This window comes from Phyllostomus hastatus, unplaced genomic scaffold (assembly GCF_019186645.2).
Source record: "Phyllostomus hastatus isolate PE091 unplaced genomic scaffold, TTU_PhHast_1.1 phas_contig_293, whole genome shotgun sequence".
Lineage (NCBI taxonomy): Eukaryota > Metazoa > Chordata > Mammalia > Chiroptera > Phyllostomidae > Phyllostomus > Phyllostomus hastatus.
In genome coordinates, this window is record NW_025333836.1 from 17,476 (window position 1) to 41,661 (window position 24,186).

At 57.2% G+C, this 24,186-nt stretch overlaps 1 protein-coding gene across 1 annotated transcript in view; it reads left to right on the top strand.

Moving 5' to 3' along the window:
* The first annotated feature begins 16,269 nt into the window (after positions 1 to 16,269).
* LOC123819006 (butyrophilin subfamily 3 member A2-like) overlaps positions 16,270 to 24,186 on the top strand; it is a 45,450-nt gene continuing 37,533 nt past the window's right edge. The window contains exons 1-2 of the mRNA XM_045839319.1: positions 16,270 to 16,293; positions 19,739 to 19,766. The gene's annotated coding sequence lies outside the window, so the exon portion shown is untranslated. The remainder of the gene's footprint in view (positions 16,294 to 19,738; positions 19,767 to 24,186) is intronic.

Below are 24,186 nucleotides of genomic sequence, written 5' to 3' on the forward strand. Positions count from 1 at the left end.
GCTCCCCTCCGGCCTCCCCGAGTCCAGTCTCCTCCACTGCAGCTGGATTGGGCGTCTGAGCACAGATCTGGCCTCCACCCTCCCCGCCACCCACCCTTACCCCACCCTGGGGAGGGTCTCTGCCATTCCTGATTCGTTTAGGGGAACTGGCAGCCCCAGCCCGCACCTCAAATCCCAAACTCTTGCTGGCGTTGCTGCGTGGGTCCCGTGGTCACGCTGAGTTTGTCAGCATCTTGCCTTCTCCTGGGGTCACTTGCAGGACAGTCCACTCGGCCTGGAACACACGCCCCCGTCCACCCCCAGTCCCTTCCTCTCAGCCTGCTTGGAACTGGTCTTCTGTCGAGGCCAGCCCATTGCAGCCCCAGGGGCGGATCTCTGACCGTCTGGCTGGGGGTTGTCCCCACACCACGGGGTCATGCTGACTTCAACACCCATGCACGAGATGACCTGTCCCTGAGGCCTGCGTCTCCTCAGAGGGACTTCGACCTCTGCCCCTCGCCCTGTGCGGGGCCTCATCGAGGGACTGTCCTCCCCAGCACCCTGCGTGATCCCAGGGACAAGGCTCCAGTGCGCCGGCCACGTCCACCTATACACCACAACTCCCAGCATGCCGCGGGACGGTGGTGTTGAAGCCTGAGGCAGTTGCCCAGCGACCGGACCTGTTCCCTAGGCGAACCAAGGGCTGGGCGGGGTGGGGCAGGACTTTCAGTCCCACCGAGCACGCCAGATTCTGGGAATGAGTCCCTGTGGTTTGGGGTCCAGGATTACTAGGACGGGTTGCTCCCAGGAGCAGGGTGAGTGCTGACAACAAGGCGTTCGAGGGGTGACCCCAGCCGGAGGGGCTGGCCCCTGGGTCAGACAGGGGTCACCCTGGTCCTGTTGGGCCTGAGTCCTCCGGGGTCTTGGTGGGCCGCCCTCTGGGCCCGGTGTGGCCAGAGACTCAGGGTAGACGCCTGCCTCTGAGGTGGAGGGGAGACCGCCTGTCCCCAGCAGACTGGGCCTGAGCTCGGGACACCCTTTTGGGATTGAGGCCCTGCCCCGCGAGACCATCGCCTGCCCAGCCTCAGTCGCCCCTTGGGCTGTGCCAGGGTCCTCTTGCGCCTCTACCCGTGATGGTCCCATGTGGCCCCATCCGGGCCTCGCCCTGCTGCCCCAGCTGGACCTCGGGGACAGGCCGAGCGTGAGGGGTACTTGGTCCTCCGCCTGGCCGGGTGTCATCCGGGGGTGGGGCGGAGGGAGCCCGAGCTTGGCAGTTAGGAAAATGGGGCTGCAGAAGCCTGTGGTGTTACAGGGTGCAGCCAAGAGAGGGGACCCCAAATAGGCATTTGAAATGGGGTCCAGAACTCAAGGTGTCCAGGAGATTTTAAGGTGTCTTCACCCCTTCCCCAACAGGTGTGAGTTGGGGGAAGAACATGCAGGGCAGCTTTGCAGCTAATCCATGGCAGGGTCATTTAGCATACCTATAGCCTTTGGCTGGTCACTTAGATATGCTAAATAGCTATGGCCATACTCAAGGCCAGGGGGATGGAAAGGGACCTCCCCCCCAAGATGGGACCTGGGGGTAAGGTCCCCTGAGCTCCCAGCGCCTGCGTGGGAGCTGGGAGAAGATTGGCTCCATGACATGGGGTGACACCTGCCCAGACCCACGATAGTGACCAGAAAAGCTGGAGAAGACAGCAGATTGAGGGCAAGTGTGCCCAAGTGTACGAGGAGTAGGAAATGGGCTGCAGAAGAAGATTGGCGCAGGGGATTTAAACCCAGACATGGCAGCCATTGGCAGAGAACCACGCGGCCTGGGTAGAGTGGGGACTCTCCCTTCCCGCAACCCTGAGAGAGAGAGAACCACGCGGCCTGGACAGAGTGGGGACTCCCATGGCCCTGGGAGAGAGGACCACGTGCCTTTGCCAGAGTGGGGACCCCCGCAGCTTTAGAAGGGGGAACCACCACCTGGTTTTAGCAGAGATCCCGGAGACTCAGCGGAGGGTGCCGGGAACCCAGGGAGGTCTCCCAGTCGAGATGGAGTACTAACTGGGAAGAACCAGAGGACTGCCTGAGCCATGGACTTCTATTTCCTTTCCTGAGATACGGTACTCTGGACTGGGCAAAGGGGGAAGGAAGGAAGGACTGTATGTTTGTGGGTGGTTTTAGGGACTTTAGGATTTTTGATAAAGACATTAGGTCACTACTTGAAGTTTGTATAGCATTAAATAAACATTTCCTTTCCTTTTCACGAATCTCTGGCATTGAGAGACGTCTTTCCTTGGGCGGCAGACATAACGGACCCGGGGCTTCTTTCAATAATAGTATATCGTCCCAGGCCCCCCTTGTTTGCTCTGTAACAGGGGGACAGGGCTCACATGAAAGGACCAGGATTTTATGACGGCGTTCTTCGCGGCGGGCAAACCGCGCATTTGGGCGTCAGGACCCCTTTATTGGCCGGGAGGGTTGGGTGAGCAGCCCTGGTGGCACTGCGGTAGACGGGGGTGTCTGTAGGCTGGTTCCCCGAGACCCACAGATTCCTGACAGTCTGGAGCAAACTTCCCTCAGGAACACGCTGCACGTGGGTGTGTCCCCTGGCTGGGGGAAGTGAGAGGCCAGCCCTTCTGAGACACCCCCAGCCGCCAGTGCCCCCAGTTCAGGCTGTGCAACACTCTCGGCCCCTGTGGTCCCCCTGCTCCCAAGGGCATGCTGGGTCTCCAGGTGGGGGCTTGGAGATGCGGGAGGCACCCAGGTGACAGGCTGCTGAGCCACACCAGCACCCACTGTCAGGGCACCCAGCACACCACGGACAGGGGTGCCTGGATGCCAGCGCCGTCCCCAACCACAGCCGGGGTTCACAGCTGGATTGGGGAGCAGGGAGGTTGGGCTGGGCCCCATCGGCAGGGGATGGAAAGGCCTCATTGATGGTGGGCCCGGGACAGGCTGTCCGGGTGGAAAAGGGCAGCTGGGTTCCTGTCATTTCTCCAGTGAAGCGTGTTCTTGGTTAATTTTCACCGTGAACCACGTTGTTGTGGTGTTTCATTCCTTTTTGTGGCTTCAGAATTTGAGCTTTTCGGAGCCTTGGTGAGAGGCGCCCTGTTGTGCACCATGAGGCCTGGGGCGCGACCCAGGAATTCTGGATGACTGAGAGGCTTTCCTGTCCGAACCCTTCACCTTGGGGCATCTCCCAGACACTGTCCTTTCCGTGGACACAGCCCGCAGGTCCCCGGGCAGAGGGCGGTGGCCCGATGTGCCTGCAGAACCAGCTGGGCAGTGACCCTTCCGACTTTACTGACACGGCCGCCACCTCCGGCTCCTCAGTGACGTCGGCCCCCTGTCCAGAGTGTGTAGAGTGCAGCATGAAGAGACTCAGGGCAACCTGGGAGGTAGTACGTGTAGTTAACAACGTGGTATTGTGCACGTGAAATGTCGCTAGGCCCTGGCTGGTGTGGCTCAGTGGACTGAGTGCCGGCCTGGGAACCCAAGGGTCGCTGGTGCGATTCCCAGTCAGGGCACATGCCTGGGTTGCAGGCCAGGTCCCCAGTAGGGGGTGCCCCAGAGGCAGCCACACATTGATGTTTCTCTCTATTTCTCCCTCTCTGCCCCTCTCTCTAAAAATAAAAATCTTTTAAAAAATGTTGTTAAGGTGGATTTCATGTAAAGCTTTTTTACACTAAGAAAAGGGGGAAGCAGAGGGTAACATTCAGAGGTCCCAGGTATGTTTATGACGCCTGTGGTGGCAATACCATGGGAGAACACACGTGTGCAAACCTGTCACATCGTATACGTGAAACACATGCAGCGCCAGGCCCCCACAGGTAGACTGCCCGGCAGACACGCTTTGGGACCAGAGCGACTCTAAACACCAGCAGTCTGGTTACTGCCCAGGATGTCTGGGAACGTCCCCCCACCTCCCCACCCCCCGCCCCAGCCCTGCCCGGGAAAGAGTTTGTCAGTCAGATTGGTTTGTGCGGACAGACCTGGAAGGAGTTGCCAATGGCGGGATGCAGCCACTCTCCTCGAGCTCCAGGGAGGCTCAGGGGCAGTTATCACTGAGGTTGAGGGGATGTTTTTAGCAAGGCTGAGGGCCCGTTTTTAGAGAGGCCATCGGGCACTATTTAGGGAGGCTGAGGGTAGTTATCACGCAGGCTCAGAGAAGGACATCAGCTAGGCTAAGGAGAGGTTTTCAGCCACAATATTGGTCACTTTTCACCCAGGCTGAGGGCCAATTATTAGAGGAGTCATGGGAACTATTTAGGGAGGCCTAGGTCCAGTGCTCAGGGAGGCTGAGGGGGAGTTTTCAGTGAGGCGGACGAGCATTTTTCAGGTAGGTTCAGGTAGTTTTCAGAGAGGGTGAAGGGCTATTTAAGAGAGGTTGGGAGCAGATTTTAGGGAGGTGGATGGGCAGTTTTCAGGGAGGCTGAGGTGTAGTTTTCAAGGAGACGCAGGGGCCGTTTTCAAAGAGCCTGAGTTGTAGTTTTCAGAGAGACTATGGTGCAGTTTCAGGGAGGCCAATGTGTGGTTTTCACGGAGACTGAGGGGCAGTTTTCAGATAGTTTTCAGGGGCAGTTCTGAGCGAGGCTGAGGGGCAGTTTTGAGGGAGGCCTGGGGCAGTTTTCAGGGACCCTGAGGGGTAGTTTTCACAGAGTCTGAGTTGTAGTTTTCAGGGAGACTACGGTGCAGTTTTCAGGGAGGTTGATGTGTAGTTTTCACGGAGACTGAGGGGCAGGTTTCAGAGAGTTTGAGGGGTATGTTTCAGAGAAGATGGGCGGCAGTTTTCAGGGAGGCCCACAGCTAGTTTTAGGGTGGCTGAGGGGCAGTTTTCAGGGAGGCTGTTAGGCAGGTGTCAGAGAGGCTCAGGGTCAGTTTTTAGAGAGACTGAGCGGCACTTTTCAGAGACACTGTGGGGCAGGTTTCAGGGAGGCTGAGGGGCAGTTTTCACAGAATTTGAGTGGCACTTTTCAGACAGGCTGAGAGGCAATCTTCACTGAGACTGAGGTGTAGTTTTCAGGGAGGCAGAGGGTCCGTTTTGAAGGAGGCTGATGTGTAGTTTTCCCGGAGACTCAGGCGCAGTTTTCAGAGAGGCTGAGGGGCGGTTTTCAGGTAGGCTGAGGGCCGTTTTCAGGAAGCCTGTGGGGCAGGTTTCAGAGATGCTGTGGGACCATTTTTGAGAGGCTAAGGAGGAGGCTTCACAGAGGCTGTGATGTCGTTTTGAGGGAGATTGAGGGGGACCTTTAAGAGAACCTGAGGGGCAGTTTTCAGGGAGGCTGAGGTATAGTTTTCAATGAGGCAGCGGGGCAGTTTTCACAGAGCCTGCGTTGTAGTTTTCTGAGAGACTCTTGTGAAGGTTCCAAGGCGGCTGATGTGTAGTTTTCACTGAGACTGATGGGCAGTTTTTGAGAGGCTGAGGGGTAGTTGTCTGAAGTCTGAGGGGCTGTTTTCAGGCAGGCTGAGGGGCAGTTTTCACAGAAGCTGAGGCGTAGTTTGCAGACAGTTATGGGGCAGTTTACAGAGAGGCTTTCGGCAGGTTTTGGAGCGGCTGTGGGGCAGTTTTCAGGGAGACGCAGGGGCAGTTTCAGAGAGGCCGATGTGTAGTTTTCACTGAGAGTGTTGGGCAGTTTTCAGAGAGTTTGAGGGACACTTTTCAGAGAGGCTGAGAGGCAGTCTTCACAGAGGCTGTGGTCTAGTTTTCAGGGAGGCTGAGGGGCAGATTTCAGAGAAGCTGCAGGGCAGGTTTCAGGGAGGCCCACAGATAGTTTTGAGGGAGGCTGAGGGGCAGATTTCAGGGATGCTGTGGGGCAGTTTTCACAGAGGCTGTGGTCTAGTTTTCAGGGAGGCTGATGGGTAGTCTTCACAGAGGCTGTGGTGTAGAGTTAAGGGAGACTGAGGGGGAGTTTTAAGAGAACCCAAGGGGCAGTTTTGAGGGAGGCTGACGTGTAGTTTTCACGGAGACTGAGGGGCAGTTTTCAGATAGTTTGAGGGGTGATTTTCAGAGAGGCTGAGGGGCAGTTTTGAGGGAGGCCTGGGGCAGTTTTCAGGGACCCTGAGGGGTAGTTTTCAGGGAGGCTGAGGGCCAGTTTTCACAGAGTCTGAATTGTAGTTTTCAGGGAGACTATGGTGCAGTTTTCAGGGAGGTTGATGTGTAGTTTTCACGGAGACTGAGAGGCACTTTTCAGAGAGTCTCAGGGGCAGTTTTCACAGAGGCTGTGGGGCCGTTTTCAGGGAGGCTGGGGGGCAGATTTGACAGAGGCTGAAGGGCAGTTTTCAGGGACACTGAGGGGCAGTCTTCACTGAGGCTGTGGTGTAGTTTTCAGGGGGACAGGGGGACTTTTAAGAGAACCTGAGGGGCAGTTTTCAGGGATTCTGAGGTGTAGTTTTCACGGAGACTGAGGGGCCCTTTTTAGAGAGGCTGAGGGGCAGTTTTCACAGAGACTGAGGTGTAGTTTGCAGACAGTTAGGGGGCAGTTTACAGAGAGGCTGTAGAGCAGGTTTTGTAGAGGCTGTGGGGCAGTTTTCACAGAGGCTGAGGAGCGGTTTTCAGGGAGGCTGAGGGGCAGTTTTCAGGGAGGCTGTGGGGCAGTTTTTGCAGAGGCTGAGGGGCAGTTTTCAGGGTGGCTGTGGGGCCGTTTTCACAGAGTCTTTGGGGCAGTTTTGAGAGAGTTTGAGGGGCAGATTTCAGAGAAGCTGCAGGGCAGTTTTCAGGGAGGCCCACAGATAGTTTTGAGGGAAGCTGAGGGGCAGTTTTCAGGGAGGCTGTGGGGCAGTTTTCACAGAGACTGAGGAGCAGTTTTCACGGAGGCTGTGGTCTAGTTTTCAGGGAGGCTGAGGGCACTTTTCTGATTCAGGGAAGATTTCAGGGAAGCTGAGGGGCAGTTTTCACTGAGGCTGTGCGGCAGGATTCAGGGAGGCCAAGGGCCAATTTTTGAGAGGCGGAGGGGCGGTTTTCAAGAGGCTGAGGAGCAGTCTTCACTGAGGCTGAGGTGTAGTTTTCACGGAGACTGAGGGCCACTTTTCAGGGTGGCTGAGCGGCAGTTTTCACAGAGGCTCTGGGGCAGTTTTCAGGGAGACGCAGGGGCAGTTTTCACAGAGCCTGAGTTGTAGTTTTGAGAGACTATGGTACAGTTTTAGGGAGGCCGATGTGTAGTTTCCATGGAGACTGAGGGGCAGTTTTCAGAGTGTTTGAGGGGCAGTTCTCAGAGACGCTGTGGAGTAGTTTTCAGGGACACTGAGGGGTAGTTTTCAGGGAAGCTGGGGCCAGTTTTCACAGAGCCTGAGTTGTAGTTTTCAGGGAGACTATGGTGCAGTGTTCCGGGAGGTTGATGTGTAGTTTTCACAGAGACTGGTGGGCAGTTTTCAGAGAGTTTGAGGGGCACTTTTCAGAGAGTCTCAGGGGCAGTTTTCACAGAGGCTGTGGTCGAGTTTTCAGGGAGACTGAGGGGCAGTTTTCAAGGAGGCTGAGGTGTAGTTTTCTCAGAGACTGAGGGGCAGTTTTCAGAGATGCTGAGGGGCGGTTTTCAGGTAGGCTGTGGGGCAGGTTTCAGAGATGCTGTGGGACCGTTTTCAAGAGGTTGAGGGGCAGTTTTCAGGGAGGCTGAGGGGCAGTTTTGACAGGCTGAGGGGCAGTTATCAGAAAGGCTGAGCGGCAGTCTTCACACAGGCTGTGGTGTAGTATTCAGGGAGACTTAGGGGCAGTTTTTAGAGAGCCTGTGGGGCAGATTTCACAGAAGCTATGGGGCTGTTTTCAGGGAGGCCAAGGGCCAGTTTTCAGAGTCTGAGGGGCAGTTTTCACAGGCTGAGGTGTAGTTTGCAGACAGTTAGGGGGCAGTTTACAGAGAGGCTGCAGGGCAGGTTTTGTAGACGCTGTGGGGCAGTTTTCACAGAGGCTGAGGTGTAGTTTTCAGGGACACTGAGGGGCATTTTTGTGGGAGGCCGAGGTGTAGTTTTCTCGGAGAGTGAGGGGCAGATTTAGAGAGGCTGAGGTACAGTTGACTGAGAGTGTGAGGCGCAGTTTTTAGAGAGGCTGAGGGGCAGTTTTCACAGAGCCTGAGTTGTAGTTTTCAGAGAGACTCTCATGCAGTTTTCACAGCGGCTGATGTGTAGTTTTCACGGAAACTGAGGGGCACTTTTTGAGAGGCTGAGGGGCAGTTTTCACAGAGGCTGAGGTGTAGTTTGCAGACAGTTAGAGGGCAGTTTATAGAGAGGCTGCAGGGCAGGTTTTGTAGAGGCTGTGGGGCATTTTTCACAGAGGCTAAGGTGTGGTTGTCAGGGAGGCTGAGGCGTAGTTTTAAGAGAAGCTGCGGGGCAGTTTTGAGAGAGGTGGAGAGGTAGTTTTCAGGCAGGCTGAGGGTCAGTTTTCAGGGAGACTGAGGGCACTTTACTAAGAGCCTGTGGGGCAGATTTCAGGAAAGCTGAGGGGCAGTTTTCACAGAGGCTGAGGGGCAGTTTTCACTGAGGCTATGCGGCAGGATTCAGGGAGGCCAAGGGCCAGTTTTTGAGAGGCTGAGGGGTGGTTTTCAAGAGGCTGAGGAGCAGTCTTCACTGAGGCTGTGGTGTAGTTTTCAGGGAGAGTGAGGGGCAGTTTTAAGAGAACCTGAGGGGCAGTTTTGAGGGAGGCTGAGGGGCAGTTTTCACAGAGGCTGCGGTGTAATTTGCAGACATGTAAGGGGCAGTTTCCAGAGAGGCTGCGGGGCAGGTTTTGGAGAGGCTGTGGGGCAGTTTTCAGGGAGGCTGGCGGCCAGTTTTCGCGGAGGCTGAGGGGCAGTTTTCAGAGAAGTTGAGGTGTAGCTTGCAGAGACGTAGGGGGCAGTTTACAGAGAGGCTGCGGGGCAGGTTTTGGAGAGGCTGTGGGCAGTTTTCAGAGAGGCTGTGGGGCAGTTTTCAGAGAGACTGGTGCAGTTTCAGGGAGGCTGAAGTGTAGTTTTCACGGAGTCTGAGGGGCAGTTTTCAGAGAGGCTGAGGTATATTTCACAGACAGCTAGGGGGCAGTTTACAGAGAGGCTGCGGGGCAGTTTTCACAGAGCCTGCGTTGTAGTTTTCAGAGTGACTATGGTGCAGTTTTCCCGGAGGCTGATGTGTAGTTTTCACCGAGACTGAGGGGCAGTTTTCGAGAGGCTGAGGGGCGCTTTTCACAGAGGCTGAGGTGTAGTTTGCAGACAGTTAGGAGGCAGTTTACAGAGAGGCTGCAGGGCAGGTTTTGTAGACGCTGTGGGGCAGTTTTCACAGAGGTTGAGGTGTGGTTTTCAGGGAGGCCGAGGGGCAGTTTTCAGGGAGGTTGTGGGGCAGGTTTCACAGAGGCTGTGGGGCAGGTTTCAGGGAGGCCAAGGGCCCGTTTTCAGGGAGGCTGAGGGGCAGTGTTTGCAGAGGCTGAGGGGCAGTCTTCACAGAGGCTGAGGTGTACTTTTCAGGGAGACTGATGGGCAGTTTTAAGAGAGGCTAAGGGCAGTTTTCAGGGAGGCTGTGGGTCAGGTTTCAGAGATGCTGTGGGCCGTTTTCACAGAGGCTGTGGGACAGTTTTCAGAGAGTTTGAGGGGTATGTTTCAGAGAAGCTGGGGGGCAGTTTTCAGGGAGACTGTGGGGCAGGTTTCAGAGATGCTGTGGGGCCGTTTTGACAGAGGCTTTGGGGCAGTTTTGAGAGAGATTGAGGGGCAGATTTCAGAGAAGCTGCAGGGCAGTTTTCAGGGAGGCCCACAGGTAGTTTTGAGGGAGGCTGAGGGGCAGGTGTCAGAGAGGCTGAGGGTCAGGTTTCAGACAGACTGAGCGGCACTTTTCAGAGACACTGTGGGGCAGATTTCAGGGTGGCTGTGGGGGCAGTTTTCACGGAGGATGAGGGGCAGTTTTCACAGAGCCTGCGTTGTAGTTTTCCGAGCGACTATGGTGCAGTTTTCCCGGAGGCTGATGTGTAGTTTTCACCGAGACTGAGGGGCAGTTTTCAAGAGGCTGAGGGGCAGTATTCACAGAGGCTGAGGTTTAGTTTTCAGGGAGACTGAGGGGCAGTTTTAAGAGAGGCTGAGGGGCAGTTTTCAGAGATGCTGTGGGGCAGGTTACAGGATGCTGTGGGGCCATTTCACAGAGGCTGTGGGGCAGTTTTGAGGGAGGCCTGGGGCAGTTTTCACAGAGGCTGTGGTATAGTTTTCAGGGAGGCTGAGGGGCAGTTTTGACAGAGGCTGAAGGGCAGTTTTCAGGGACGCTGAGGGGCAGTCTTCACCGAGGCTGTGGTGTAGTTTTCAGGGAGACAGGGGGACTTTTAAGAGAACCTGAGGGGCAGTTTTCAGGGATTCTGAGGTGTAGTTTTCACGGAGACTGAGGGGCCATTTTTAGAGAGGCTGAGGGGCAGTTTTCAGGGAGGCTGTGGGGCAGGTTTCAGAGAAGCTGGGGGTCAGTTTTCAGAGACACTGTGGGGCAGATTTCAGGGCGGCTGTGGGGCAGTTTTCACAGAGGATGAGGGGCAGTTTTCACAGAGGCTGTGGTCTAGTTTTCAGGGAGGCTGATGGGTAATCTTCACAGAGGCTGTGGTGTAGAGTTCAGGGAGACTGAGGGGGAGTTTTAAGAGAACCTGAGGGGCAGTTTTGAGGGAGGCTGACATGTAGTTTTCACGGAGGCTGAGGGGCAGTTTTCAGGGAGGCTCAGGTGCAGTTTGCAAAGAGGCTGAGGGGCAGTTTTCAGAGAGGCTGTGGGGCAGGTTTCAGAGATGCTGGTGGGCAGGTTACAGGATGCTGTGGGGCCATTTCACAGAGGCTGTGGGGCAGTTTTCAGAGAGTTTGAGGGGTATGTTTCAGAGAAGCTGGGGGGCAGTTTTCAGGGAGGCTGTGGGGCAGGTTTCAGAGATGCTGTGGGGCAGGTTACAGAGATGCTGTGGGGCCGTTTTCACAGAGGCTGTGGGGCAGTTTTCAGAGAGTTTGAGGGGTATGTTTCAGAGAAGTTGGGGGCTAGTTTTCAGGGAAGCCCACAGGTAGTTTTCAGGGAGCTGAGGGGCAGTTTTCAGGGAGGCTGTGGGCCAGATGTCAGAGAGGCTGAGGGGCAGTTTTCAGAGAGACTGATCGGCACTTTTCAGAGACACTGTGGGGCAGATTTCAGGGAGGCTGTGGGGCAGTTTTCACAGAGGCTGAGGGGCAGTTTTCACAGAGGCTGTGGGGCCGGATTCAGGGAGGCCAAAGGCCAGTTTTTGAGAGGCTGAGAGGCGGTTTTCAAGAGGCTGAAGAGCAGTCATCACGGAGCCTGCGTTGCAGTTTTCACAAAGAATATCCTGCCGTTTTCCCGGAGGCTGATGTGTAGTTTTCACCGAGACTGAGGGGCAGTTTTCGAGTGGCTGAGGGGCAGTTTTCACAGAGGCTGAGGTTTAGTTTTCAGGGAGACTGAGGGACAGTTTTAAGAGAGGCTGAGGGGCAGTTTTCAGGGAGGCTGTGGGGCAGGTTTCAGAGATGCTGTGGGTCGTTTTCACAGAGGCTGTGGGGGCAGTTTTGAGGGAGGCCTGGGGAAGTTTTCACAGAGGCTGTGGTATAGTTTTCAGGGAGGCTGAGGGGCAGTTTTGACAGAGGCTGAAGGGCAGTTTTCAGGGACGCTGAGGGGCAGTCTTCACCGAGGCTGTGGTGTAGTTTTCACAGAGACTGAGGGGCCATTTTTAGAGAGGCTGAGGGGCAGTTTTCTGAGAGGCTGAGGTGTAGTTTCCAAAGAGGCAGTGGGGCAGTTTTCACAGAGCCTGCGTTGTAGTTTTCAGAGCGACTATGGTGCAGTTTTCCCGGAGGCTGATGTGTAGTTTTCACCGAGACTGAGGGGCAGTTTTCACAGAGGCTGAGGTGTAGTTTGCAGACAGTTAGGAGGCAGTTTACAGAGAGGCTGCAGGGCAGGTTTTGTAGAGGCTGTGGGGCAGTTGTCACAGAGCCTGTCGGGCAGGTTTCAGGGAGGCCAAGGGCCATTTTTCAGGGAGGCTGAGGGGCGGTTTTTGCAGAGGCTGAAGGGCAGTCTTCACAGAGGCTGAGGTGTACTTTTCAGGGAGACTGACGGGCAGTTTTAAGAGAGGCTGAGGGGCAGTTTTCAGTGAGGCTGTGGGGCAGGTTTCAGAGATGCTGTAGGGCCCAGTTCCCAGAGGCTTCGGGGCAGTTTTGATAGAGTTTGACAGGCAGATTTCAGAGAAGCTGCGGGGCAGTTTTCAGGGAGGCCCACAGGTAGTTTTGAGGGAGGCTGAGGGGCAGTTTTCAGGGAGGCTGTTGGGCAGGTGTCAGAAAGGCTCAGGGTCAGGTTTCAGAGAGACTGAGCGGCACTTTTCAGAGACACTGTGGGGCAGTTTTCACAAAGGCTGAGGGGCATTTTTCACAGAGGCGGAGGGGCAGTTTTCAGAGAATTTGAGGGGCACTTTTCAGACAGGCTGAGGGGCAGTCTTCACTGAGACTGAGGTGTAGTTTTCAGGGAGGCAGAGGGTCTGTTTTGAAGGAGGCTGATGTGTAGTTTTCCCGGAGACTCAGGCGCAGTTTTCAGAGAGGCTGAGGGCAGTTTTCAGGAAGCCTGTGGGGCAGGTTTCAGAGATGCTGTGGGACCATTTTGGAGAGGCTGAGGAGGAGACTTCACAGAGGCTGTGATGTCGTTTTGAGGGAGACTGATGGGGGGTTTTACGAGAACCTGAGGGGCAGTTTTCAGAGAGGCTGAGGGGCAGTTTTCAGAGAGGCTGAGGGGCAGTTTTAGAGAAGCTCACGGGCAGTTCTCACAGAGCCTGAGGTATAGTTTTAAGGTGGGCTGAGTGGAAGTTTTCAAAGATGCTGAGGTGCAGTTTGCAGGCAGTTAGGCGGCACTTTTCAGAGCAGCAGAGAAGTGGTTTTCAGAGAGGTTGAGGGGCATTGTTTAGGGAGGCTGTTGGCAGGTTTCAGAGATGCTGTGGGGCCGTTTTCAGCGAGTTTGAGGGGCAGATTTCAGAGAAGCGGCAGGGCAGTATTCAGAGAGGCTGCCGGGCATTTTTCACAGAGGCTGAGGGGCTGTTTTTACAGATGCTGTGGACCAGTTTTCAGAGGGGCTGTGGGGCACATTTCAGAGATGGTGTGGAGCAGTTTACACAGAAGCTGAGGTGTGGTGTTCAGGTAGACTGAGGGTTGTTTTCAGGGAAGCTGAGGGTCCATTTTTACAGAGCCTGAGTTGTAGTTTTTAGAGAGGCTGAGGGGCAGTTATCACAGAGGGTGTGGGGCAGGTTTCAGGGAGGCCAAGGGCCAGTTTTCAGGGAGGTGGAGGGGCTGTTTTCAGGTAGCCTGAGAGGCAGTTTTCTAAGAGACCGAGGGTCAGTTTCCAGAGAGGCTCTGGGGCAGTTATCAGAGTGGCCAGTGGACATTATTTAGGGATGCCCAGGTGGTTTTAATGGTGGCACAGGGAAAATTTTCTGGGTTGCTAAGGCCCAGTTTTCAGGAGGTCAGAGGGGCCGTTTTCAGGGAAACAGTGGTGTAGTTTTCATTTAGGCTCAGGTTAGTTTCCAGAGAGGCACATGGGCAGTTTTAGGGAGGATGAGGGCCTCTGTTCAGGTATGGTGAGGCCCCATTTTCAGGTCAGCTGAGGGGCAGATATCAGGGAGGATGGGGGCCAGTTTTCAGGGATGCAGAGTGGTAGTTTTCATACAGGTACAGGGTCAGTTTTTAGGATCAAAGGGCAGTGGTTTTCCCAGAGGAAGTCAAAGGTATCACAGACAGCAACGAATGAAATGTAGCCTTGTGTGTCTGGCTTCTCTGGTTCTGGCTGGTGTCTGTAGGCCCTGGGTGAAGGTGGGATCTGCCAAAGCACCACCTCTCTGTGTGGCCGAGTGACACTCAGATGCAGGTACAGACAGACAAGCAGAGTGGTGTTCCCCCTCCTGCTCATGGACACGGGGAGATTTTTAAAGAAACAAACCCTGAGACCTGACCCCTCTATGAGAAAAACAACTTTTCAGTAAGTGGTGTTGGGGACCCTGGACGTCCCCAAGCCCAGGAGGAGTTGGGCCCTCATGTCACGGCAGACGCAGAAATGAAGTCACAACGACCCAAAGACCTACCTGCAAGGTCTGAAGACAACAAAGGCCCTGGAGGGTCAGAGGGGACATTTCATGATGTTGGGTGGAGTTTGGAGCCCACGTGACATGGGTCACCTGGTGGTGTCTGTGTATGAGTTCCTCAGGGAGCCCCTGTCCCCCGTGCATCCACGGTACTTCAATGACAGGGGTCCTCCTTCCTGTGGTTACGAGTTCCAGTTGGTGCGTGTGTCTGTGCGCACACGCCGCCGCTCTGTGCTTCTGTCTGTACATCTCACTGAGGCGGGTCTGTCTGTACTCGGCCCCCGGCTGCTGGAAACGAGGTCTGCTTTGACCTGACTGAGAAATTCTCTCCTTTTCCCAGTTTCAGAGAGCACACACCAGCTCTCTTCATTCTGTTTAATCTTCCCCGTGTCGGTCTGGGCATCATCATTGTTGCCAACGTCAAGAAGCCAAACGACGGAGGATTCCAGCCCGTGTGCAGCGGGCCCCCCAGCGGGGCGCGCTCGGAGTTGGAGCTACTGGAGGAGAGTGAGTGACAGCCCGGGCTGGGGGGCGGGTCCGGGCGCTGCGTCAGGACCGGGCCGGGCCTCTTCTGGGTCTTCCCGGTTCTCCCCACTGAGGCTCAGTTCCCCACAGGGTGGCCGGGAGGGAGAACAGCTAGAAGCCGTCACGGTGCTGTCTCCGCTGAGCCCCAGGCACCTGGCCTCAAGGACGATCTGCCCCTCGGCCATTGAAGGGTGGCGCGCTTTTTTTGGCATTTCCGTTCCCTGGCTCCAGTTGGCTCGCTGAGAGCCCGTGTGCTCCCGGGAAGAAGCTAGAGCTGAAGAAACGCGGTAGTCGCATCGTCCGCTAGGGGGCGCAGTTGTAGGAAGGGCCCCCTGGTGCAGCCGGTCCTCGCTAGACCCGGCGGTTCCCGCTGCCCTGGGGCGGTTCCCGCTGCCAGTGGCCGGCCCGGAGGACGCGCTTGGGTTGCCGCGTAAGTGAAACTACCGCACCCGGCTCTGCTGCTGCTCCGAAGCGGGGCTCGCTCCGGTCTCTGCGCTCTCTTCTCCCGACTCTTTCGCCGCTCCTTGTCGGGGCTCACGTGGGTGCCAGGTGCTTGGGGAGGGCAGAGCCCGACAGCGGGGCGGGGGTCGCCCGGGGCTGGACAACATCGCGGACAAAGTGCGAGCTCTGAGAGGAGCCGGGGAGGGGGTGGTGGAAGGGGAGACCAGTCCTGTTCTGTTCCACCCCCGCACCCGCGCATTGGGTCGGAACGGCTCAGGGTGCGAATTTTCCCAACACACGAGTGGCCCCGCGTCCCACTCTGGCCGGACCGCAGGTGCCCCACGGGAGAGGCCGTGGAGGGGAACAGAACGCGGAGCTCAGCTGAGCTTCGCTAGTAGCCCGGTTCCTAACACGCCCGTAACCGGACAGGTCGTCGGCCGGGGGCTGGTGACCCCGGTCTCCGGGTAGCCAGTGGTCGGGCGGCCCGGGACCGCCTTCCCCCATGTCTGCGGAGCGGAAGGTCCCGGGCGACCGGGCTGGGCTGTCTCCGCTCCACGGTGTGCGCGCCCTGGTGCAGGGGACGCTGGCGCTGGGGAACCTGAGGGGGGCCCCCAGTTTTCTGAGGGGACTAGAGACTGTCCGCATTCCGCCCGGGCCTCGGTGGAGCCTGTCTGCAGACTCCCTCCTTGTGAGTCGCTGGGGGGGGGGGGGGGGGGGGCGGGTGGGGTGGGAGGCTGGGAGGAGGAGCAGGACGGGAGCCCTGGGCGTAGGGGTGCAGTTGCAGGTGCTGCTACAGCCAAATCTACCCCATCGAGAGTGGCCGGAAAGTTTCTCTTAAGAAGCCTGGTGTTTTATTTGCTAAAAATCAACTCCAGTGGGACAGGACAGACGTCTGTTTCTGGATTACTCGGCTGCCCTACACACTGGCCCGGAAGCTGCGGAGGGCCCTGGGGTGAAGGTGGGCACGGGCTCTGGGGTGCACACTCAGCACCCCTCTTCCCAGAGCTGCAGCGTCTTGAGAAGAGGTGAGGGTGAGTCAGGTCCCCAGTCCCTGGGACACATGGAGCCAGGTTATCAGTCCAGAAGGTTCCAAGGAGCCAGGAGCTGAGGGTTGGTGCTGTGCTGGGGACAGGCCGCCAGGTGCTCTGGCACCTCCTCAAGCACAGGCTGCAGGGACCATGTGCTGTCTGTAGCCTGGCCCCCACCTCACCGCTTTCCCACCCCTCCCTCAGGCTCCTGTGTGTGCAGAGACCGAGTCACGGAGTGCAGCCCGTGCTAGCCCGGTTCCTTCTCGGCCCCCTGCCACCAGGAGACCTCGTGCCTGCCGTGTGCCGAGTGCCGGGAGGGTGAGTGGGCTCAGTGAGGCTTGGGGGCCCCTTGGTTTCTGCAGCCCGCCCCATGTCCATCCCGCTGGTAGGAATCACCCCAAGGGCAGGTGTCACAGGTGAACAGAGTGTCCAGGTGGCCAGAGTGCCCTGAGTCTGTGGAGAAGGCTCGGGTTTTGCCACCTTCCCACCCCCGCATTTCCTGCCACCGTGGCAGCGACCCTCCACTCACAGTCACCTGCACAGGGTTGGGGGGCTTAAATCTGAACAGGGGCTCAGGCCAGTTGGAAAGGCCGCAGCCTCCCCCCAACACACATGTCTGCCTCAGTGACGAATAAGCAGCAAGTACCTCCTCAGGACCCAGGGCACAGGGACCTGAGGGAACCTTTCCAGAATGTGAGGCTCAGAGAGGTTGAGTGACCGGCCTACCCACACACAGCTGGGGCCTCCTCCCACCTGTGGCCCGAAACTCTGGGCAGGGGGTTCGTAAGGAGGGAGAAGGAAGGAAAAAGAACTTGAGAAACTCGCACAGGAGGTGCTGAGCATTCTGCACTGAGGGGCCGTGTGCAAGCAACAGACTGTGCCCACAACTGGTTCAAGGTCTGCAAGCGTCTGAGAGCTGAATGCCTGCGGGTGGGCGTCAGTCCCTGTGAAGTCCGTGCCTGGAGTTCTCGGGCACACGGGCTGTGTCCCTGCGGTCACATCTAGGTGGGCAGGTCGTCCTGTACCTGCTGAGGGAGGGTGTTAGAGACAGTGGGGCAGGTTACCAGGTGCGTGCCTTAAAGATGTGCGTGTAAAGATGTCCGTGACACAATTATTTGTAAAATGTCAAATCTGAACCAACGCGCACACATGTCCGTTGGAGCCGGGACCTGCCACACGGTCTGACCACAGAGGGGCCCCAGTCCGCGTGTCTGTTCTTTGGAGAAATGTCTGTTTGGGCGGTCGGCCCATTTGCAAAATCCAACTGTTTGGGGGATATTTTTGATTTTAAATGATCTGTGTTCTTTGTCCGTTTTGGATACTAACCCCTGGCTGATCGTATCGTCGGCCAAGACCTTCTTCCATCTCTGAGTTGTCTTCTCACTGCGTTGCTGCTTCCTCTGCGGTGCGGACACTTCAGTTCCACGTGGTCCCATCTGTACAGCTTCCATTTGCTGCCCCACCCCAGCGGTCACCCCAGAGAGACAGTGTGAGGGGTGGTGCCGGGGTTCGGGGCCTGTGTTTCCTCCAGGACTCTGGTTTGGGGTCCCATTCACGTCGTTCACGGGTTTGTGGTCCTTCTTGTTCGCGGTGTCAAGAGGTGACCCAAGCCTGGTCTCCTGCACATGTCTGTCCAGTTGTCCCAACGTCTGTTGAAGAGACTGTCTTTCCCCCATTGTATGTCCTTGCCTCCTCTGTCGTGGGCGAATTGTCCGTGTAGGTGACGCTTGGTGTCTGGCTGTGAGCTCTGTCCCAATGATCTGCGTGTCTGTTTTCTGCCAGCGCTGTGACATCGGGGCGCACCTTTAATTTTGTTCTGTGTTTAGATGTTTTTCTGGCCACATGGTGTCCTTTGTGGTTCCCTATAAATTTCAGGGTTCCTTGTTGTCCTTCTGAGGAGAAGGCCATCGGCGTTTTAACAAGAACAGCCTGAGTCTAGGCTTGGCTTTGGGCAGCGAGGACAGTGTGACAGAGTTCCTCCTGCTGACCCCGAGCTCAGTGAGTCCCCTGTCACGTGTCCCCTCTTTGTCTCCTTTTTCGGTTCCTCTAGCCGTCAGGGAGCAGGCTGTCCGCTCTCTGGTCGTACTTGTTCCCGGGTGGTTTCTGCTTTCGGACGCAACCGCAGGAGGGACTGACGACACCTCCCTTGGTTACCCGTCACTGCTGCACGGAAGTGCACCCGGAGTCCACGTTGTGTCCTGCGACCTCACTGCCTTCATTTCCACGTTCTCACGGGAGTTTGCGGGTCCTCAAACGGTCCTACGTACCGCGTCCTGCCGTCTGCGAGCAGTGCGAAGGCTCCTCCTCCCTCGGATGTGCTTGCTGTTTGTCTCTGTCTCCTGTGAGCGCTGTTGCTCGGACTCCCAGTGCTCTGGGGTGGGGGGTGGTGAGGGTGGGCGTCTGTCTCCCTCCTGATCGGAGAGAGGGAGCTTTCGGCTTCTCACTGTTGTGTGTTGTCTTCCTGTGTGTCTAGGAATTACCTTTTTTAAAAGATTTATTTATTTTTAGAGAGAGGGGAAGGGAAGGAGAAAGAGGGGGAGAGAAATCAATGTGTGGCTGCCTCTTTCACACCCCCTACTGGGGAGCTGGCCCACGACCCAGGCATGTGTCCTGACCGGGAATCGAACCAGTGACCTTTTGGTTTGTAGGCCGGTGCTCAATCCACTGTGCCCCACCAGCCAGGGCAGGAATTATGTTTTTAAAAACACGTTTTTATTCATAATTTTAACAAAATTGGATGCAATCTATACATTGTTTCCTTGCAGATTTTACTAATGAGCAGAATTAAATATAAAGCTTTGTGTTAATGCCAGCTTTTCTTTAAGAGTAATTCCTGCCAGTGAAATTCATGGGACTAAGGGTAAAGTTTTCCATCCCCAGCTGGTGTGCCTCAGTGGACTGAGCGCGGGCTGCGAACCAAAGTGTCGCAGATTCGACTCCCAGTCAGGGCACATGCCTGGGTTGCAGGCCACGGCCCCCAGCAACTGCACATGGATGTTTCTCTCTCTCTCTTTCTCCCTCCCTTTCCTCTCCAAAAATAATAAATAAATAAATCATCTTTTTTTTTTAAAGTTAGCCATACTGTTTAAAAAAAAGTCAGATAATCTTTCTTTCTTTCTTTCTTTCTTTCTTTCTTTCTTTCTTTCTTTCTTTCTTTCTTTCTTTCTTTCTTTCTTTCTTTCTTTCTTTCTTTCTTTCTTTCTTTCTTTCTTTCTTTTATTGTTGTTTAAGTGCAGTTGTCTCCATTTTCCCTGAGCTATGCCCTTCAACACAGCCATCCCCTAAAAATGTCAGACAATTTAAAGCACAGGGGGCCAAGGCCCTGGGCTTCTGCCCTGAGTGACAGGGCACCCATGTAAGGGGATGCCCAGGAGAGAGGTGAGGGGGCAGGATACGCTGGCTGCTGTGTGGACACCGGCCTGCAGGGGGCAGCTGTGGGACCGGGACTCACAGCAGAGGGGCCTGCCTTCCTCAGAGGGTGGTCTAGGGGGTGGGCACCTGGCTGGGGCAGGGAAGTGTGGGTCAGCGGGGGGCTTCTGTGCAGGTTCCCACAGGAGAGCCTGGTGCTCCCTGCTGGCGAGGGATAAGGTACCTGCATTACCGCCCCACGTTTCATGGCTGATTTCCATGGTGGGATCCAAGGAGAAGAGACCCCCAGGGCACATTTGCAGAGGAGGCTCTCGGGTCCCCAGTGATGGTGGAGGTACCCGGGTTGGCCCTGGGCAGGCAGCCTCTCCATGTGGAATCCTCCTCCTCCTTCCAGGTGGTCCCTGCTGCCCAGCCCCTGCTGGCCTCTCCTGCAGTGGCGGGACCCAGGGCCCTTCTTGGTGCTTTCGGGAGAGCTGAGACCACCCCAGGCTGGGAAGGTGAGGGGTCGTTCAGCAGGGACACGTGTGAGGGCACAAGTCAGGTGCAGGGAAGGACCTGGGGACGGTCCCAGCCTCGGAGTCACTGCCGGAGGGCCCGTGGCCCGTGAGCTGACGGCAGCATCGAGGACCTTGACCGGCTGACCAGTGCAAGTGTTACAGAATGGGGCGGGGGTGGGGGTGGGGTGAACAATATAGTGTTCTGGAAAGGACCCCCCACTGGGTTAGGCCTGCCCGCCACCAGGGGAAAGACATCTCAATGCCCGAGACTGGTGAAAAGGAAAGGAATTATGTATCCCAAAGTTGTACAAACTTAAGAATTATGACTTAATGTCTTCATTCAAATACCAAAGTCCTTTAGAATCCCCACAGACGCACACAGTCCCCCTGGGCCCAGTCCTGGGTACCACGTCTCAGGAGAAGAAGTAGAAGTCCGTGGCTCAGGCAGCCCCGGGTTCTGGCACCATCAGCCTTATCTTGCCGCGATCTCCAGCTAATCCAAACCAGGCTCCCATGGCCCAGCAGCAAGAGTCCTTTCACCCCTTTTCTTCCAGGAAATTCTCTCCTGCTTCCTAAGCCACGTGGCAAAAGGTAGCACCCCAAAGCCTGGGTTTCAATCCCAGCACCAGTCTTCCTCTGCAGCCCCATTTCCGACTCCCCACAATCAGTGACACCCGCCAGCACTCCCGGATCCTCCCAGCTGTATTGGGTTGCCATCGTGAGTCCAGGCAGGCGTGGCCCTGTGGCGTGGAGCCAGTCTCCTCCAGGCTCTCACGCAGGCGCTGTAACCAGAGGGAGCTGCCTCCCAGTTACATGTTGGGTGGAAGTCACTTCCATCCCCCTGGCTCAGAGCCTGGCCACATTATTTAACATATCCGTGAAACTGGTTAAAGGTTATAGACATGTTAAATGCCCACGCCAGAGGTCAGCTGCAAAGCTGCTCTGTGCAACACAGCTCTGCACGGCCCTGCCCCATGGGTGCCATCCCCCAGCTCAGACGTGTGGGGGTGAGGACATCCTATATATAGATACTATTTTCTAATATTTCCTGGACACCCTGAGTTCTGGACCACATTCCAGATCCCCATTTGGGCCCCCCCCCCTTGGCTGCACCCTGTCACAGAAGGACAGAGCCAGTGGCGTTAGCTGCCATGGGGCCTCCGGCTGGGCAGGCCGTGGCCTTGTGACCCTGACTGCCAGTCTGGTCTTCTGAGGCCTCCAGGGACACACTAAGGACGTGCAGGAAATATTGGGAATTGGGTCTGGGCACATCATTCCAGAAGAGGCGCATACAATGGCCAAATTGCCGTCTGCGGGGTCCGGGAAGGGAGCATGGAGTGGGTGGGGGATCCCGGACCCCACCGGGCCTTCTCGTGGCGGACAAGGAACCCTGGGCTCCCTGCCATGGCCTGGGGACACTGGAGAGTCACCCCCCAGCCCCGAGGGTCAGAGAGGGCTTTGCCTCTCACTTGCGGTGCTCAGGACTCTCACCCCAGTGTCTGACTGAGTCACCAGGCTGCTGTGACTGGCTGTAGCTGTCACCCTGACCCCTCCCAGCTCTGCCCTGTGTCCCCCCATCTCTTCCCTCCCTAAGCCCAGCAACTTGAAGGAGATTCCTTGGCTTTGGAAAGTGGGTGTTCATCCACCACACCATCTGCCCCACCCCCAGCACAGCTGCACACCAGGCCTGCTTCCGTGGCCCACTCTGTCGACCGTGCGTGCGTCAGTCTGCGGGGACAGGTCTGAGCCAGGGGAGGGAGGGGGCGCCCCAGACTCAGTGGGTGTCTGCTGGCAGCACCCAGGCCACAGGGACCTTCGCCTCAATCGGAACTGTGGTGCCACGTCTCCCTGTGATTTCCCCACATCTGCCCCCCAGGCGGGTGGTCCTGCCTCTTCCCCACCCCACCCTGCCCCCGCTGGGTGACGACACCTTATACCTACAGAGCTGGCTGCTTCCCTGCCCGGCTCCCTGTCTGACCCCCTGCTCTCTTCAGTGTCCTCTGCCAGCTGGAGCAGCCCAAAAGTGAGAATGTCCCGGCTCTGTTTGCACTGGGCAACCAGCTGCGGTTCCCTCCTCTCCCAGGCTGTGGGCCTGGGTGGGCGTCCTTGGAAGAGATTTTGGAAATTAAGGGGGTGAAGCTCCCCCCTGCTGTGCCAGGGCTGTGCCTGTCACCTTCTGGAAGGAGAGGTCACTCCCCCTGGAGGATCCTGGGAGAACCATCTCCTGGCCCAGCCCCCCTTGGCCCCCACACACCCCGTCGGTCCTCCTCAGAGGCTGCAAGACCTTGTGCGCTGAGTGGAGAGGGAGGGACAGCGGCGGGGTTCAGGGTGGTCCCAGGGCTGAGGTCGCAGCCCCAAGACAGCTGGGTGTGTGTCTGGGGTCTGCCAGCGGGAGGCGCTGTGCTGGCCCAGGGGGCCCCGCGGAGGGGCGGGACAGGAGCACCTTCCCCGCCTGCTCTGCTAAGGCTCCCGCGGGCGGCTGGCGCTGGGAGCTGCCAGGGGCAGTTCTGCGTGCGGGAACCGCTGGCGGCAGACAAGGCAGCACGGAGCAGCCGGAATCCCGCGGCAACATTTTAGAAAGTGACACAAATTGGAACAATTCTCAGCGGCCTTCTGTGTTAGGTGGACGAGTACTAGGACTGAGATTTTTAGTAAATGTGAATGTTTGCTTGGACGTGGTAACTGCATGCACCTATGGACATGTGGTTTGGAGGGAAATCAGCCTTGACGTTGCACTTTTCAACAATGTCTTTAGTAATTCAATGATGTAAATTTAATATTCAATTTGAAGACTTAGCCTCACAAGTCTTCTAATTCTATAACTTGCTCTTGAAATGAAAATTCTTTAGCCCTGGCTGCTGTGGCTCAGTGGGTTGAGCACCAGCCTGAGAACCAAAGGGTCACCCGTTCGATTCCCAGTCAGGGCACATGCCTGGGTTGTGGGCCAGGTCCCCAGTGGGGGGGTGTGAGAGGCAACCACACGTTGATGTTTCTCTGTGTCTCTTTTTCCCCTCCCTTCCCCTCTCTAAAAATAAATATATAAAATCTTTTGAAAACTTCTTTGAAGCTCTAGAAATACAATGTCTTTATTTTTCTTTAAGATTCTATTCACTGCCCCAACGACCCTCAGCCCACAGACCCCTCACTGGGTGGGGGGAGTGGGGGGGCTTAACTCTCAGCAGGGGCCCAGGCCAGTTAGAGAGGCCGCAGCCTCCCCGCCAACACGTCTGCCTCAGTGACGAACAAGCAGCAGGTGCAGCATCTTCCGGAGGGCCCAGGGCCCCAGGGACCAGACGGGGCTTTCCCAGAATCTGAGGCTCAGCGAGGTTCAGTGCCCGCCTACAGGCACACAGCTGGGGGCTCCTCCGACCTGTGGCGGAAGCTCTCGTACGTTCCTCCCCCGGCCTCGCCTCCCTTCCCCCAGTCCCCTCCCTTCCTCCAGGCTCCCCTCCCCGCTCGCCTACTCTCCTTCCCGATGATGCCAGAGTTGCCGTTTGCAAGAATAATACACAAAACGTCCTCGCTCTCAGGGCCGCCCCACTGCCTCTCTCAGGTGAAAACGCTGGGGCTGGGCACTGCGCGCCGCCCCTCCGAGGGAGCCGAGCGCAACGCCCCCCGGCGGGCCCCGACGCAGAGCGGGATCCGGGTCGGTGCCTCCGGACAGTGTGGGCACAAGGGGCGTGGCTATGCGCTGGAGGGCGGGGGCGGGGCAGGGTAGCGAGTAAGTGCGCCAATCCCAAAGCCGGTAGGGGACTAGGTTCCCACCCACGCAGCAGTCCCGCCCATGGAACCCAGCTCAGGCATGTGCAGAGCTCAGGGAACCACCCTCCACTGCACGGGGCAGAGGACGGGTGGGCAGTCCGGGAACCTCTCCTGTTCTGTTCCAGCTGACCGGGACCGCCCCCACACCCACCGGACTTCCCAGCAGAGCCCGGTGCGCCCCGGCCCCACCGACAGCTGCGGGCCCCACGAGTACTGGTCCCCAGGCCACTGCTGCCTGCTCTGCCCCGCGGGTGAGTCCGGGACCGGTCTGCCTGGAGGGACCGCAGAGTCCACGTGTGTCGGGCCGTGGGGAGGGGCCCTCTCCTGACAGTAAGGAGGGGAGGCTGGTTAGCAGCACCCATGAGGTGGGACGTGGCCCCAGGGGACACCTTGTAGAGGGAAGCCCCGTCTGCCCTCAGAGAGGGTGGCAGGAACCCGCTGGCCCACTGAGGTGCCCCTGGGTCCTGAAGGGCACACCCGTCCCCTGTGGGTTGGAACTGGGTGGAGCTCCTCCCAGAGGCTGAGCCTGGGCCCTGGCTGGGAGGTGGAGCGCTGGGACCTGCTCCTGCTGACAAGAGGCACA